Genomic DNA, 18,950 nt, shown 5'->3' with positions numbered 1-18,950 from the left:
ACAAATTAATGATTTGATGACCATGAGCCTCCAGAACTAGTGACACCCTAAGGATTAACAATGTTAACCTCCTTGTTAACACAATATCAACCAATCAGAGAATTGTGCATGACCTAATCACAAACCCTGTGTGTAATGCACCCTCCACCGCCCCCCAATTTGTCTTCAAAATTGCTTTACTGAAACCCTTTGGGAAGTTTGGGGTTTTAGAGCACCAGCCACCATTCTCCATGTACTGGTGCCTTTATAATAAATGCACATTTTCCTTCACAACAACCTGGTGTCAGTACATTGACTTTATTCTGTGCAGGCAAGCAGATCCAAGTTTGGTTCAGCAACAAAAATTCATGTGATATGGAACACCAGCTTACAGCCAGCACTTTAGTTAAAACTTTTGTAAGTGGATAATTTCTCCCTTTATACTTAACACTTTCAGAAAGGAACAAAATTTCCTCTACCCTCAAAGTTTATTGGCTGGCCCAAGAATTAAATTGATAGCTGTGAAAAGAGAAGTGAAAAACAAAGGAGAAAAGGAAAGATATAAGCATCTGAATGCAGAGTTCCAAAGAATAGCAAGGAGAGATAAGAAAGCCTTCCTCAGTGATCAATGCAAAGAAATAGAGGAAAACAACAGATTGGGAAAGACTAGAGATCTCTGCAAGAAAATTAGAGATACCAAGAGAACATTTCATGCAAAGATGGGCTCGATAAAGGATAGAAATGGTATGGACCTAACAGAAGCAGAAGATATTAAAAAGAGGTGGCAAGAATACACAGGAGAACTGTACAAAAAAAAGTCTTCATGACCCAGATAATCACGATGGTGTGATCACTCACCTAGATCCAGACATCCTGGAATGTGCAGTCAAGTGGGCCTTAGAAAGCATCACTACGAACAAAGCTAGTGGAGGTGATGGAATTCCAGTTGAGCTATTTCAAATCCTGAAAGATGATGCTGTGAAAGTGCTGCACTCAATATGCCAGCAAATTTGGAAAACTCAGCAGTGGCCACAGGACTGGAAAAGGTCAGTTTTCATTCCAATCCCAAAGAAAGGCGATGCCAAAAAATGCTCAAACTACTGCACAATTGCACTCATCTCACACACTAGTAAAGTAATGCTCAAAATTCTCCAAGCCACACACACACACAAAATTCTCCAAGCCACGCTTCAGCAGTATGTGAACTGTGAACTTCCAGATGTTCAAGCTGGTTTTAGAAAAGGCAAAGGAACCAGAGATCAAATTGCCAACATCTGCTGGATGATGGAAAAAGAAAGAGAGTTCCAGAAAAACATCTATTTCTGCTTTATTGACTATGCCAAAGCCTTGGACTATGTGAATCACAATAAACTGTGGAAAATTCTGAAAGAGATGGGAATACCAGACCACCTGACCTGCCTCTTGAGAAACCTATATGCAGGCCAAGAAGCAACAGTTAGAACTGGACATGGAACAACAGACTGGTTCCAAACAGGAAAAGGAGTATGTCAAGGCTGTATATTGTCACCCTGCTTATTTAACTTATATGCAGAGTAGATCATGAGAAATGCTGGGCTGGAAGAAGCACAAAATGGAATCAAGATTGCTGGGAGAAATATCAATCACCTCAGATATGCAGATGACACCACCCTTATGGCAGGAAGTGAAGAGGAACTGGAACTAAAAAGCCTCTTGATGAAAGTGAAAAGGAGAGTGAAAAAGTTGGCTTAAAGCTCAACATTCAGAAAACTAAGATCATGGCATCTGGTCCCATCACTTCATGGCAAATAGATGGGGAAACAGTGGAAACAGTGGCTAACTTTATTTTGGGGGGGCTCCAAAATCACTGCAGATGGGGATTGCAGCCATGAAATTAAAAGACACTTACTCCTTGGAAGGAAAGTTATGACCAACCTAGATAGCATATTGAAAAGCAGAGACATTACTTTGCCAACAAAGGTCTGTCTAGTCAAGGCTACAGTTTTTCCAGTGGTCATGTATGGATGTGAGAGTTAGACTGTGAAGAAAGCTGAGCACTGAAGAATTGATGCTTTTGAACTGTGGTGTTGGAGAAGACTCTTGAGAGTCCCTTGGACTGCAAGGAGATCCAACCAGTCCATTCTAAAGGAGATCAGTCCTGGGATTTCTTTGGAAGGACTGATGCTAAAGCTGAAACTCCAATACTTTGGCCACCTCCTGTGAAGAGTTGACTCATTGGAAAAAACTCTCTTCCTGGGATGGATTGGGGGCAGGAGGAGAAGGGGATGACAAAGGATGAGATGGCTGGATGGCATCACCAACTCGATGGACATGAGTTTGAGTGAACTCCAGGAGTAGGTGATGGACAGGGAAGCCTGGTGTGGTGCAATTCATGGGGTCGCAAAGAGTCGGACACGACTGAGGGACTGAACTGAACTGAACTGTAGGCTCCTGGGCACAGGAGCTTTTCTGTTCAGCCTTCAATACCTTCCCTGAGTTCCAAACAGCAGGTTAAAGCAGTGCTAATCAGAGAAGGGATGGGTGTATAGAGAAGGGAGAAAGCCAAGAAAATAGAGTAACTTTACAAAATGGATGAAACCCTCACTTTAAATACCTTCTCCAGCTAAAGACTAAAGAGGATGTTGGCAGTAGTAGTTTGGGATTTCAAAGAGGAGAAAAGCAATTCACATGGAGATGGAAAATCAAGAGTTTGGTAAACAAATGTTTACTGGGCAAGCAGAAACAGTGTGACATAGAGTGGCCTCTGATCTCTAGGCCCTGCTGATATCCCCCACCACACCTAGGAATATTCTTTGCAGATACCTCTGGTGATAGCTCTACTTTGGGAACAAGTATAGCATGTTCTCGGAGAAGGCAATGGCACCCCACTCCAGTACTCCTGCCTGGAAAATCCCATGGATGGAGGAGCCTGGTAGGCTGCAGTCCATGGGGTCGCTAGGAGTCGGACACGACTGAGCGACTTCACTTTCACTTTTCACTTTCATGCATTGGAGAAGGAAATGGCAACCCACTCCAGTGTTCTTGCCTGGAGAATCCCAGGGACGGGGCAGCCTGCTGAGCTACCATCTATGGGGTCACACAGAGTCGGACACAACTGAAGTGACTTAGCAGCAGCAGCAGAGCATGTTCTCTACTTGTTCCTGTCTCTAAAATCTTTTAGGCAAAGAGAGAGGTAACACACACAAAAAAACAAACTTCCTGAGTCTTCTGTTCTTAAAAATAATCAGTTAAATTAACATTCATGTCAAAGACAGATATTTTTTTGCAACTTCCCTGGTGGTCTAGTGGCTAAAACACTGCACTCCCAATGCAGGGGGCCTACATTCTATCTCTGGTCAGGGAACTAGATCCCACACGCCACAACTAAGAGTTCTCATGGCACAACTAAAGATTCTGCATGTTGCAACTAAGACCCAGTGCAGCCAATAAATAAATAAAAGTAAACACTGAAAACAAAGAAACACATTTTTGGTGTGTCAAATTTTGATCTTCTACAATATAAATACCAACATGTATCATTTAAAAAGGAAAATCCTAAGTACCAAGCGCCTCATATACAGGAGAAAATTAAATTTCACCATCATGTTTAGAAAAATAAACAAATTTATGAATAGAATCTCACAGTATTCTTTATCTGAAATTGGACTTGTTCGTCATAAATTTGATATCATTCATTTACAAAGACTTTTAAAAACCATTTTCATTAATTTTTGAAATCCCAACAACTGGGTACTAAAAACATCAAACACACAAACACAAATATTGTTTTTATAATAAAGCCTGAAAAGACCTAAAAGTCACATTTGAGTATATATATATATATATAATTACTGTGCAGTGGCTAAGCAATATGAAAGTGAATAGTGCATAAAATGAGGAGACAGAATCCTAGTGTGTTCATTTAATTGTCAGTCATAATAGGTCCTGGACAAAAAGAGTATGAAACTAACACCCTCAAACAGTACAGATAATTTTTATCTGAATTTGATATGGTTTAGTCAGATGAGAACTTATGTGCTATTGTGTTTCCTGTGTTCACAGAGTTTGGTGGTGGTGGTTTAGTCGCTAAGTCATGTTCAATTCTTGCGGGCCCATTGACTGTAGCCTGCCAGGTTTCTCTGTCCATGGGATTCTCCAAGCAAGAATACTGGAGTGGGCTGCCATAACGTAAACTATTTCTTCATTGTTAAATAAATAAAACTCATAAACAAAGTAAGAAACTGATAAGGAAAAAAAAAATCACCTCAAATCTCTTTGCAAGATAAGTTACATACTGACCTCATCATGAATTTAACATCTGACAGTTAGTACAAATCCAAGTGCCACTAAACACTGAATTTTTACAAAATATCCACGTTGTTTCCTTTGGTGCTAATGCACTGTATGAATTCACAATCCTCCTTAATGGTCTCTGCATTTCTCATTTCCTTTGCACAGTGGGATAGCATTATTTTTGCAATTCTATTCTGAAATAGAACTTTGGACACAATAAAATATATGCAGTTGTAATTTGCTTTTTTGCTGTTATTTAAAATAGACATAATAGTTAAACTATTTTCTTGACATGAAGGGAAAAAAAAGAAAAAGAACTGCTCTTCTATTTCTATATTCTCTTCAAATGGAAGTCATGTCCCACCCAAATAGATCACCTGAAATTCTATTTCACTTGGTAGGTAACAATTCAAGTGTTCTACTTTTTTACTCCTAACTTAAATCTTACTAAATTCTTCCAGAAGTATAAATAAAATTGTCTTGCCTTTTATCCAGAATCTCATGATATAGATCTTAAAAATGAACTAGTATTATAGTCTATCAATATCAAAATGTTATTATCCAAATAAAAAGAAAAGTTTTGAGTTTTTATGTACAAGTCAAGTAAGCCTGTCAGCCCACTCCAGTATTCTTGCCTGGAGAACCCCAGGGACAGAGGAACCTGGTGGGCTGCCATCTATGGGGTCACACAGAGTCAGACACGACTGAAGCGACTTAGCAGCAGCAGCAGCAGCGAGCCTGTGTGATGCAGTTAACAGAGGTCAGCCTCTTTGGGTAAAGCCAGACAGAGAAGGGAGACAGCTTGTAGAAATAAATGGAGAACATCCTTCATGCAGTGTTTGCTGATGTTGACACAAATGCAAAGAGCCAATTGATCAGGCTACTGACTTCCTAGATGCAGTAAGAAAGCTTCATATTACTCCTAGATCAAAAAAATATTTCTTTTTGCTTCCAAGGTTTGAAAGATCTTAGTGAAATTTTCCTCTTACATATTTTTTATGGCCTCTTGTTTGTTGGGCTCTGCCACAATCTCTAAGTGAGAGCAGCATTAGAGCAAGTGCATATTGTAAAAAAAAAAAAAGATGCATTTCCCGAATCTTCATCTCTGTGATGTAAACAGATCTGATGGGTTTTCTAGATGACCCAATCATGATCTTAGATTCTTATGTTCATACCCTGCTCCATATAGTTTTAAGAGGAAAATTTTATTTTTTAAAATTTTTTAAAATATACATTTATTTATTTTAATTGGAGGCTGATTACTTTACAATATTGTCGTGGTTTTGCCATACATTGACATGAATTTGCCCCGGGTGTACAATTCTCATAAATGTAAAGGAAGTAAAATGTCTGTTAACCAATTATTTCAAGTAAGTTCAGCTATCTTTCCACTAATACACACACACACACACAAACACACATACTTATGCATGTACACTACACAAAAGTTTAGTTTGGGCTTAAAATCTATTTTACTTTTATTTTCAAATGATTTCTCAAATACTGTAATATTTAAAAATGATACTCAGCTTGTGCTATGCTCTATCTCATGCTTAATATTAAATATAGCATTAAAAGATTGTCATTGGATTAACTGGGATGTTCTGATTTAAGCGCCTGTGAATCTGATTAGGAAACAGCTATATTCACTTCCTCCAGTGTATTGGGAAAAATATCTCTACTTCTTGGATGATCCCAGAGAATTAATTTGTATCTTTTCATCATATTCCTTTCTGCTAGCTCTGAAAAACAAAAATTTCCAACAAATCTGTAGCAGATGTTTTTCCTCACTTCTAATTGGTGGGGCAGTCCAATCCCGGAATTAACCTAGTTTCATACTTAGGTTTTTTTCCTCCCTTGTTCAATAGTCTCTTTTTATTGTTGAATTGGAATCTCTTTCCTTGAAAGCCGATTCACACCTCTAATGTCAAAGTGTGAGTGGTCTATATTAAGCAAGGGCAAGGTAGTTATTCTACCGTTGTTCTTATTTATTTAGGAGTATCATGCATGTAAGAAAAAACAGCAACCTTAGATAATACCACTGCCTCCCCCACAGCCCCCAATCCATTATTACCATGAGCTATTGTGCAGATTCTACTACTGTAAGCAATCTGTTCTAGTTGTAATAATGTGCATTCTGTTCAGTAACAGGAATGTTATGTCCATTACCTTCACTCTAGTTATTTTTTATAATGCAATCTCCTGAAAATATTGCTTGGTTAAAATAAGAAAATAAACAGATCTTTAATTTGTAGATTCTTGTTTGCAGTTGCATCATGGATTAGAAATAAAATCAATATGATATTATATAGAAGCATCTAACAAAAGATACCAGAAATATATAAACAAATGTAAATTGACTACCAAAAGATTACTTGCAACATGGGAAATATTACCTCATAATCATAGGCTAGTTTGTTTTGGATCATGATAAAATAGAAGTAAAAAAAGTGTTCACCCTTTCAGAGGGGAGACAAACTTCCATTTTTTCTTTTTTTTTTTTTTAATTCCAGAAGGAAGGAGCTGTAGGGGGAAAGGACATAAAGCAAACTGTTAACAATGTCCATAAAAATTGTTTTAATCTCAACAGAAGAAGATTTTAAAATTATGGTTGCCCACGCATGCCTGTTGATAGACTGCTTTGTAATTATACACGATCTACAAATGCATTATTAAAATTGCTGTAATTATTGAAGAAGGTAAAAAGTTAAGACAAGGTTCAAGGACTGGGTCAGTCTCCCTGGGTCTCCTGTGTTTCTGCATGGCTTGTGAATAACACAGTTTGTCCTTTGTCATCTCTTTAAGAATGATTATACAGCAAACAGCTTTGGAAGACAGCATCTCCCTCCAGAGCTAAGGACAGACTACTTACTGCAGAGTATAATAAACATGTTTACCCTTCAGAGTAAAGAGCAGGCTAGACTACTGTCCATTATAAAATATTTAGGTTCCTTAAGCCTAGTGTTCTCTCCTGTAATTAACACATTATCATGTAAATGTGCCACATGGGTCTTTTTATGTCATTCTGTAAGAATTGGAACTTAGGGAATCAATGCAAAATTGCTGATATTCTGGTTACTGTTCTTTCTGTGATTAACAAATTTAACTTTATTTTTGATAAAAGCTGACTCATTACCTTGTAAATAGGGTAACATCTCAGAACCTTCATAGTTCTTGAGAGTTAATGCCCAGAAGGAGGAAAGGTTTAGGATTAGGGTTATAAAGAAGAGGTATAGTGGTGTCATATTTGGGATTGGGGTGTGGAAGCACATTGAAGATGTTATTTGCTTCCTTAGGATGACTAAGGCATGTCCAACTAAATCACATTTTTTCCACAGGAAAAGACATGCATGCTAATAATTCTTACAAACATATTTTATTGCATTTTCCCTTTCTCCATGCTACCCTCTAAACAGAGTTGCTTCATACTACCTAGTAGCCAAAATGTAACCAATACAAGTTCACTTTTGCTTTAGCCTTATAGAATTAGGGAAAAACAATTAGAAAATCAGAAAAAGGTTATGGAAGAGAAGCCTGACATACCTACTTTAAGGAAGATATATAAGAAAAAGCCAGTGGTGAGGTAACAGTTGTTTACATTTATCCAGTTTATTTATTGAGATACTACACAATACACGCACCTGGCCTAAAGGAAAACTTAGATTCCTTTGAATATATGACTGCAAATATTTAATTGAAAATTTCCTAAACTTCAGGATTATATCATATTGAGTCTGCATACTAATGCCACAAAATAGATTTTTCTATCTCACAGATGATAAAGTTGAGGCTTTGGGGAGAATAAAGAAACATATTGAAGGCTTTATTTATTTGCAAAAAGAGGGGCAAGATGTAGTCTCAGGTTAGTCAGAGTTCAAATTCTCATGCCTTTTTGTCACTACTGAACACTCTTTACTATACAAACAGTAAGAGCAGAGGGCAGCATTAGCAGCTCAGAAGCTCTTCTGCGAGATGCATAGCAGTGCCACAGTGGCCAAGCAGCTGTATCCCAGCCTCACAGGTTCAGTCAGCCTCAATATATGCAATGTCCTGCATGGGCACATTGGGCTTCTCCAGAAAACATGGCAAAGGAGTAAAACACCCTTTCAGTGTTGTAACCTAAAGAACTTAGCTCAGAGCCATGCATCAGCAACCCGTGGTGATTCCCTAAAATACTCCCAAAAGAAAACAGCTTTTCTGTAATTGTCAGTGAGAGAAAAAAATTGAGATAGTGTCTTGCTATCATTATTATGACCCCAGTACTACGCACAGTTCTAAAGACTGGGGAAACAATGAGTTACATCTGTTTTTTTCATATGTTCTCTAATCAATTATAAGCTTTTAAAGACAGAATCCATGTCTTATTCATCTCTATTTTCCCAGACTTTATTTCCGTGACTGTGATATAGAAGATGCTAAATAAATATTTAATGAACTAATGAATGAGTTAATGAATAATGATAAATGAAATCTACAGAAATTAATCAAAAGAGATAGTGAATTCTGAGAGAAAACATAAGCAATAGGAAAGACAGTGTTTATAGGGAAGGACAGGGAAGTCTGGCTTGCTGCAGTTCATGGGGTCACAAAGAGTTGGACACGACTTAGCAACTGAATATCAACAATGAATGAGTTAGTGAGTAATGATAAATCAAATCCACAGAAATTAAACAAAAGAGAAAGTAAATTCTGAGAGAAAAAAAAAAGCAATAGTAAAGACAGTATTTATTGACAGTATATATGGGAAGTAGAAAGAACTAGAAGCAGTTGTTTTCTATAACCCCAAAGCTTAATATGCTTAATATAACCCCAAAGCTAGACTTAAAGTCTCACTTCAAATGAAACCAGTTTTTGGTCGAAAGACAATACAAGATGACATAGGCCAAGCCAGAAAAGAATACTAAGTTACTATATACTCTTGCTTAATGAGTCTGGTTTTGCAACACAAGAGATATTCTCAATGATGTGATTTCATTAACTACATTATTTAGTGTTTTTCAATTAGCAAGTCTTTCAACAAGCACGGACTACGAGCTGATTTGAAGAGGCTGTGTTATGTGATTACATGAATATAAATAAAATAGTTCCAGTCATGAGTTATCACATAAATCTAGTGCAGAAAAAAAGACACTCAAATTGTAATAATACAATGTCTAGGGCAACGAGTCAGATGAGCACAGAGGAAAGAAGAGGCACCAGCCCACTTTTGTGGATCAGAGATGGTTCCTAGACTAGACGATGCTGGGGAAGAGTCACTGTCCTCACAACAGACAAGGTCTGTTTTAAGCTGACTTGACTTGTCTACCTGCATAGGTTCATACCTAAATATCTTGAATTCTCCATTAGGGACCCTGTTCACACACAAAAAAATTGCAACCCCTTTAGCCCTTCCTTGTCCTTGTTGGAGCATGTTCAAATCTATAATTTTCATAACCACCTTACAAGTGTGTATGCACTGGAGGAGGAGGAGACAGGAATGTATTACACAGTAGCACTTGAAAACAAAGAAAGACCAATGCAGAAAGTTAGATTATTTCTTTAAGCTTGAACATCTTTTAATCCAAAAGAATTCACTTCTCTTAAAAATTGGTGCATATAAAATTTTATATGATGTTAGGCCATTTTTTTTCAAACTAATATGTGAACGTCTAGGTTATGAGTTTGAAAAGTCAATGCTGAGAATAATGGGTGGAGACACCCGATGAAAACTCTGGCCTCCTCATCATCTTTGACCTAAGCTGTCCCTCCTCTCATCTGTTCTCTACATTGGCTTACGTTTTAAAATTTCATAAAAATATATATCAATTATACCATAGCTTAAAATATACGTTAGTCTATACAGAGGAACTTCCTCTATTATCACACATTCCTGAAAAATCTTTTCACCCTAATGTTTTTCCTGATCTGAGCACAGAATATGGATTTTCCATAAACTTTACTAACTAACTTTGAGTAATTAAGTAGTAACCACAGTAAAACCTTAAGTATGAGTGTGTATATACAATGCTATGATACCTCCATGTTTGTTTCTGTCGTATTCAAATTTGCCAATAATATGTTGCCACTTTATCTTTCCACATGATACACACCAGTTGTAATACAAAGCAGATCAAATTCAATTCAATTCTGGCCATGTGGTACAAACTAAAACTTGGTTTAGGAATAATGACATATACAACACAAATTTTTAACTGGGAAAATCTCAGAGAAATAGGAAGTCATATTCACTTGAAGAAGAAAAGTATCGTTTCCTCATTTCTACTCAATGTTATATAATTAATGTGTCTTTAATTATTTTTTACTTAATAAAATTGATTACCAAAAATGTATAACAAAAGAGGAAAAATTCTGCACCATTTAGTTTCCAGTATAGTTTGCTGCTGCTGCTGCTGCTGCTAAGACGCTTCAGTAGTGTCCAACTCTGTGCGACCCAATAGAGGGCAGCCCACCAGGCTCCCCCGTCCCTGGGATTCCCCAGGCAAGAACACTGGAATGGGTTGCCATTTCCTTCTCCAATTCATGAAAGTGAAAAGTGAAAGTGAAGTCGCTCAGTCGTTTCTGACTCTTAGCAACCCCATGGCCTGCAGCCCACCAGGCTCCTCCGTCCATGGGATTTTCCAGGCAAGAGTACTGGAGTGGGGTGCCATTGCCTTCTCCGTCCAGTATAGTTTAGTCACAGGTAAAAGAACTAGATAAACAAAGTATAGAACTAAAATTATTTTTATTTCATGAAATACAGTTTCGGTTGAAACTTTGACTTTCCTATTCCTAGTTGACATGCAGTATGATACTCTTGAGAATCACAAGATTTCTTCTTAGTGGAATGGATAAAAATTTTCTCTTTAGTATGAAAAAACAAAATTCTTTTGAATAAAGAAATGCAGGATGGACGAAGATGGCAGAGGAGTAAGACGGGAAGATCCCCAGCTTCTCTACGAATACATCAAAAACTCATCAAGTTATGAAACCACTCCTACAAAGCAACCTCTGGGCGACAGCAGAAGACCCCAGGCCTCCAGGGGAAAGGCTAAGTTCCCTGAAATGAGGTAGGAGAGAGGAAAGAGACATCAAAAAGGAAAAGACTGAGAAATTCTGGGCAGGAGCTTGTGCCCGAAGGGAGGGAGAGAGGGAGTCCCGAAACAGGAGGAGCTCCTGTGCACACTGGGAAACTCCCTCACAGACGGGCCCAAAGGGGAGCTGCGAAGTCTTGGAAAACTGGACAAAGCAGGGACGTGGAGGGCAGGAAACAGAGAAAGCTACACTTCTCAGCCCCTTAACAGCTCCCCAAACAGACCGCGGGCTCAGACTCAGGAAACCGAGAATGGCGGCGGCACACAAACCCACCCAGCACACACAGACCTTGCAGCACAGAGGGCAGGCCCAGGTAGTCGAGTGTGACGCGGAAAACATGGCGGGTGCAAAGGGCGGGACTAGGTGCTGATAGAGGGGAGGCATACAAACTTAGGTAGTGCATACAATCCTCCCGGCACAGCTGAAAGAACAAATAACCCCCGTGACAAAGAGTGCAGGCAATGGGAGGAAACAAGTGCACGTAAACCCTCATGACGCAGAGGGCAGCCCTGGGAGCCGAAACAAGCCCACACTAGCCCCGCATTGCAGAGGCCAGCCCGGAGAGCTGAAACAAGTGCACACAAGCCCCGGGACACAGAGGGCGGACCTCAGGAACTGAGACAAGTGCACACAAGACCCAGGACACAGAGGGTGAGCTTAGGGAGCTGAGGGGAGCCCACACAAATCGCTGCTATGCAGAAGGATCCACACAAACACCTAGTTTAAACCAGCAGGGCAGGACAGGGGACCAGAAGCAGTGGCAATGATCCCAGGGACAAGTAGAGGGCTGGCGGCACTGCAGTTATGCTGCGAGGGCCACTTTGAAGCAGCTGCGGAAATAGAAGTCCCTAACACGGGGAAAGTTAGAACGACTGCCAGAAGGCATACTGAACCCATAGATACTCCAAAACCTACTACTGGACACTGCACTGTCTTCAGAGAGGTAAGATCCAGCTCCATCAACCAGAACATAGGCACAAGCTCCCCCAACCAGGAAAACATCATAGGGCATGAACCCAACACCATCCACAGAAGCAGACTCCACTACCAAGAGCCACAACCTTGAGAACCTTTTTAATTCTTTTTTCTTTTTTTTCGTTTTTTCTTTTATACATCACACTGTTTATTCCCCCAACATACCTCCACCTTCACACTAGCCTTTAGCAGTGCTGTGCAGTTTTCGTCATTGTTTTTCTTGTTATAAAATTCTTTTTTAAAAAATTCATTTTAAGATTCTTCCTTCTTATAAGTCACACTGTTTATTCCCCAACATATTTCCACCATTACATTAGCCTTTTGCAGTGCTGTAGAATTTTCCTTGTTAAAAAAAAAACTCGTAAAATTATATATATATATATATTCAACTACTTTTCCTACAGTTCTTTACCAGCTGTAGCTTTTCCTGAATATATATAAATCTTTTCCACATTCATCTTTGCTTTTCTATTTTTGCTTTTCTCTCCGATTATTTTTTAATCCTCTTCTCTACCCCTGCCTTTTCTCTTTTCCTTCCCTTCTCGTCTTTCATTTCTTTTTTTTTATTCTCCCTTTTTTCCTTCACCTTTTCTTCTTTCACCAAGTAAGTTAAATTGTTGAGCTCTCTATGCTATAGAGAGCTATGCTATGCTATGCTATGTTGGCCCCCTGCTCATGCTCTGATTTCCAGATTTAGCATTAACTAACTCTGCTTTCAATTGGTTGATATCACCTCTGGTTTCCCTTGCTCACCAAGTCAATCTCCTGTACTCTTTTCTTTCTTTTTTTTAATTTATTTTATTTTTAAACTTTACAATAATGTATTAGTTTTGCCAAACATCGAAATGAATCTGCCACAGGTATACCCATGCTCCCCATCCTGAACCCTCCTCCCTCCTCCCTCCCCATACCCTCCCTACTCTTTTCTTTAGAGCACTTTGGTTATAACTGTATGTGTGGAAGTGTGTGTGCATATGTCTCAGTATTTCTGTAAATACCTACTTGATCTCCTCCAACTAGAACACAGGCATAAGTCACCCCTAACAAGAAATCAACACAAACCACCCAATCAACATTTCCCTCCAGGGGCAAAAATCAAAAAGAAGATCTAATACAACCCTAAAGCCTGGGAAAAGGAGACCTTAAGTGGAGCAAGTTAGAGAACAGGGGGAAAAAAAAAAAAAAAAGATGAAAAAAGAGAGAAATACAGCACAAATGAAACAGCAAGGTAGAAACTCACAAGACCAACTAAACAAAGAGGAAATAAGTAACCTCCCTGAAAGAGAATTCAGAATAATGATACTAAAGATGCTCCAAAGACTTGAAAATAGAATGGAGAAAATGCAAGAAGCATTTAACACAGTTAATACAATCATTAAGGACATAGAAGAAATAAAGAATAAGCAAACAGAGATAAATAACACAATTACTGAAACTAAAAATACTCTAGAAGGAACCCACTCTTATGGCAGAAAGTGAAGAAGAACTAAAGGGCCTCTTGAGCAAAGTGAAAGAGGAGAGTGAAAAAGTTGGCTTAAAGCTCAACATTCAGAAAACTAAGATTATGGCATTTGGTCCCATCACTCATGGCAAATAGATGGGGAAACAGTGGAAACAGTGGTGGACTTTATTTTTCTGGGCTGCAAAATCACTGCAGATGGTGATTGCAGCCATGAAATTAAAAGATACTTACTCCTTGGAAGGAAAGTTATGACCAACCTAGATAGCATATTCAAAAGCGAAGACATTACTTTGCCAACAAAGGTCCGTCTAATCAAGGCTATGGTTTTTCCAGTGGTCATGCATGGATGTGAGAGTTGGACTGTGAAGAAAGCTGAGCGCTGAAGAATTGATGCTTTTGAACTGTGGTGTTGGAGAAGACTCCTGAGAGTCCTTTGGACTGCAAGAATATCCAGCCAGTCCATCCTAAAGGAGATCAGTCCTGGGTGTTCATTGGAAGGACTGATATTAAAGCTAAAACTCCAATACTTTGGCCTCATGCAAAGAGTTGACTCATTGGAAAAGACTCTGATGCTGGGAGGGATTGGGGTCAGGAGGAGAAGGGGATGACAGAGGATAAGATGGCTGAATGGCATCACCAACTCTATGGACATGAGTTTGAGTAGACTCTGGGAGTTGGTGATGGACAGGGAGCCCTGGTGTGCTGCAATTCATGGGGTCACAAAGAGTCGGACACGACTGAACGACTGAACTGAACTGAACTGAAACTATGGTGGAGGAAATGAAGATAATGGTGACCTCCTTCAAAAGATCCCATGCATGTACTGCTACACTCACTGTCCCCAACCCTTCAGTAAGCCACCACCAACCCTTGCCTCCACTGGAGACTCCTGGACACTCCCAGGCAAATCTGGGTCAGTCTCTTGTGGGGTCATTGCTCCATTCTCCTGAGTCCTGGTACACACAAGGTTCTATTTATGCCCTCTAAGAGTCTGTTTCCCAGAATCTAGTTTACTCATTATTAGAGAAATGCACATCAAAACTACAATGATGTATCACCTCATGACAGTTAGAATGGCCATCATCAAAATGTCTACAAACAATAAATGCTGGAGAGGATGTGAAGAAAAAGGAACACTCATGCACTGCTGGTGGGAAAGTAAACTAATAGAGTCATTATGGAAGATGGCATGGAGACTCCTTCAAAAGCTAGGAATAAAACCACCTGATGACTCAGCAATCCCACTCCTAGGCATATACCTTGAGGAAATCAAACTGGAAAAGACACATGCACCCCAGTATTCACTGCAGCACTATTTACAATAGCTAGAACATGGAAGCAACCTAGATGTCCATCAACAGATGAATGGATAAAGATGCTGTGGTACATATATACAATGGAATACTACTCAGCCATAAAAGGGAATGTTTTTGAATCTGTTTTTAATGAGGTGGATGAAAATAGAGCCCATTATACAGAGTGAAATAAGTCAGAAAGAGAAACATAAATATATACTGACACATATATATGGAATCTGAGGAGATGGCACTGATGAATTTGTTTTCAGGGCACAAATAGAGATATAGACATAGAGAACAGACCTATGGGACACAGTGGGAGGAGGGGAAGGAGAAGGGGATATGTATGGAGAAAGTAACATAGAAATTTATAATACCACATGTAAAATAGATAGCCAATGGGAATTTGCTATATGACTCAGGAAACTCAGGGGCTCTGTGACAGGCTGAAGGGTGGGGTGAGGAGGGAGATGGGAGGGAGGTTGGGAAGGGAGGGGACATATGTATACCTATGGCTGATTCTTGTTGATGTATGACAGAAAACCACAAAATTCTGTAAAGCAATTATCCTTCAGTTAAAAATTTTTTAAAAAGAGAGATGCATATTGGATAGATTGAGAAAATATAGCCTTTCTAAGATGGACCCACTGAAAGTATTTTAAAGGCTATTTGTAATTTTTATCTGGGGGAGAACAGAAAACTAATGTATATTTATTCACAGATATCTGTTTTGTTATTCATGTACATACTGCTTTATAAAAGAAGCTGACTATTTTAAATATCAAGAGGTTTATACTTCAGAGACAATATCATAGTAAATGTTACAATTCTTTGAAACACAATATATAACTCTAACAGGTTAATGATTCCTCACAGAGTCAGTCTAAGAAGATTGACAAATCTCTTCGACTTCCCTCCAAAACTGTTGCATTAAAACCAAGGAAATACCATTTATTTATTTAATAAATAATATTCATTAAAATAATTTTAAAATTAGGGTTTTAATCACTCATCATTTATTCACAATAAAAATTTTCCAGATAATTACTAAGTCTTTTAATAATTTTTCAATATGGTATTACATTTTACCTGAGTTAAAGTTGTTTTTACATTTTAATTTTGGATTTCTAGCTATTCAGCTTTAGGATAACATTCAAAGTGCTTCAAAGCCAATATCTTCCATTTCTTTACTTCTTTCTAGGCAAATTGATCAGTGGTGTTTTGAGGATTGGCTGTGTGCCCAGTTTCCACAAATGCCAGAGACTTCTGTGCACCAAGTTAATTAAAATTGACTGCTTGTTTTAAGCAGAAGAAACAGGCAGAATGCCGGATGGTTCTAAAGAGTGATTGAACAATTTAAGCAATATAACCTACCTTCAAGCGAAAGAATAAAAATAGTTTATTATGTTGCCTTTGCTCAAAAAAGAAGCTTTAAAAGTGCTGGTTTTAATTGAAAAATATGAAATATATACCTGAATCAAATAGAAACTTCTATATTTGTCATAGAAAAATAATAAAAAATATGCAAACCATCACTTTTCACAAAATCTATAAATTAAACTTCTTGATGACCAATTTTTTTAATTAATTAATTTATTTATTTATTTTTTAATTTAATTTTATTTTTTAAACTTTACATAATTGTATTAGTTTTGCCAAATATCAAAATGACCAATGTTTTAAGCAAAGGTTTGCTTAGATTACAAATATGTACAAAATTTCATTTACTACTATCTGTAGCAAAGGTACATTTTCCAGTTAGGTACATATATATGTTATCAATTAAATCTAGTTCTGAAGCTCAGGAAAACTAGAGCAAAAATGTTTTTAATACAGTAAGTTGATATTTGAAGTTGGAATTGACTTTTAAATAACACTCTGTCTAAATGCTTGTGTAAATCCTTTAGATTCTATTGCATTAAAGAAAGTTACCAGCTTAAATATTTAATGTGTGATGTAAACACGGCTCAATGAGCTGAGACCTGACTCCATAACTACAGCTTGGTCACATTTTAGGCAGGAAATAGAAAGCAGTTAACATGTACTGAGAGTCTACTAAGTGGCAGTGACACCACAAGATACAGTTTATTTAATATATTCTTTTTAATTCTCACCATAACATTATTAAGTGGTTACGTATATACTTATTTTACAGATAAAGAAACTGAAAAAATAAACTTTATTACTTTCATAATATAAGAAGACCATTGTTGTTCAGTCACTCAGTCATGTCCAACTCTTTCTGACCCCATGGATTGCAACACATCAACCTTCCCTGTCTTTCGCCATCGTCCAGAGTTTGTTCAAACTCACATTCATTGAGTCGGTGATGCCATCCAACCATCTCATCCTCTGTGGTCCCCTTCTCTTCCTGCCTTCTATCTTTCCCAGCATCAGGGTCTTTTCCAAGGAGTCAGCTCTTCACATCAGGTGGCCGAAGTGCTGGAGCTTCAGCTTCAGCATCAGTCCTTCCAATGAATATTCAGCACTGATTTTCTCTAGGATTGACTGGTTGGATCTCCTTGCAGTCCAAGGGACTCTCAAGACTCTTCTCCAGAGCCACACTTCAAAAGCATCAATTCTTTGGTGGACAGTATTATTTATGGTCCAACTCTCACATACATATATAACTACTGGAAAGACCACAGCACTGGGATGACCCAGACGGATGGTATGGGGAGGGAGGAGGGAGGAGGGTTCAGGATGGGGAACACATGTATACCTGTGGCGGATTCATTTTGATATTTGGCAAAACTAATACAATATGTAAAGTTTAAAAATAAAATAAAATAAAAATGTAAAAAAAAAAAAAAAAGGCCACAGTTTGACTATATGGACCTTTGTTGGCAAAGTAATGTCTCTGTTTTTTAATATACCATGTAGGTTTGTCACAGCTTTTCTTCCAAAGAATGTCTTTTAATTTCATAGCTGCAGTCACCATCTGCAGTGATTTTGGAGCCCAAGATAATAATGTCTGTTACTGTTCCCATTGTTTCCCCATCAATTTGCCATGAAGTGATGGAACTGGATGCCATGACCTTAGTTTCTTGAACGTTGAGTTTTAAGCCAACTTTTTGCTAAAGCTGAAAATCCAATACTTTGGCCACCTAATGCGAAGGGTTAACTCATTGGAAAAGACTCTGATGCTGGGAGGGGTTGGGGGAAGGAGGAGAAAGGGACGGCAGAGCATGAGATGGCTGGATGGCATCACCGACTCGATGGACATGAGTTTGGGTGAACTCTGGGAGTTGGTGAACAGGGAGGCCTGGCGTGCTGCAATTCATGGGGTCACAAAAAGTTGGACATGACTGAGTGACTGATCTGAACTGAATCTCTAAAATCATGTGATGTTGAGGTCCTTTTAATTGAAAGTTAATTGTCTAATATTCTCAACAGGACATACCTCAACTAACAATCTCTAATATCTCTGTATTATATTCTTACCCCACACAACCAAATAATTGAGGAAGGGTGAGTGTGACTAGCAGATGGACAGTTGTGGACCTCCAATCCTCACTATCTTTTTCTTTTTCTTGTCTGAAAATGTTTCAGCATACTGCAAGTTCAATTTGCCTTTCTACTACTGAGACTATCCTACTTGAAGCCAAGTGTTTCCTAATTGGTCATTGCTTGTTTTCTTCACTTATTCATCAAATATTTTGGAGCACTTTCTGATGCCAAGTATGATGCTAGGTAAAGGGTAAATATTGCTGAATAATGATGATTATGATAGTAATTATGATATTATTGATGTTCACTAGTAAAAATCTTTAGAAACACAATCGTAGTGAAATAAGTTCAGTTTTAATTAACCTGCTGCAATAAGAAAGAACTTAATTCAAGGAAATATGGGGATTTCTCAGTAAGGGGAAGTTTGGAGCAACTTTTTACAG

Source organism: Bubalus bubalis, chromosome 4 (assembly GCF_019923935.1).
Source record: "Bubalus bubalis isolate 160015118507 breed Murrah chromosome 4, NDDB_SH_1, whole genome shotgun sequence".
NCBI lineage: Eukaryota > Metazoa > Chordata > Mammalia > Artiodactyla > Bovidae > Bubalus > Bubalus bubalis.
This window is presented reverse-complemented; position numbering follows the sequence as displayed.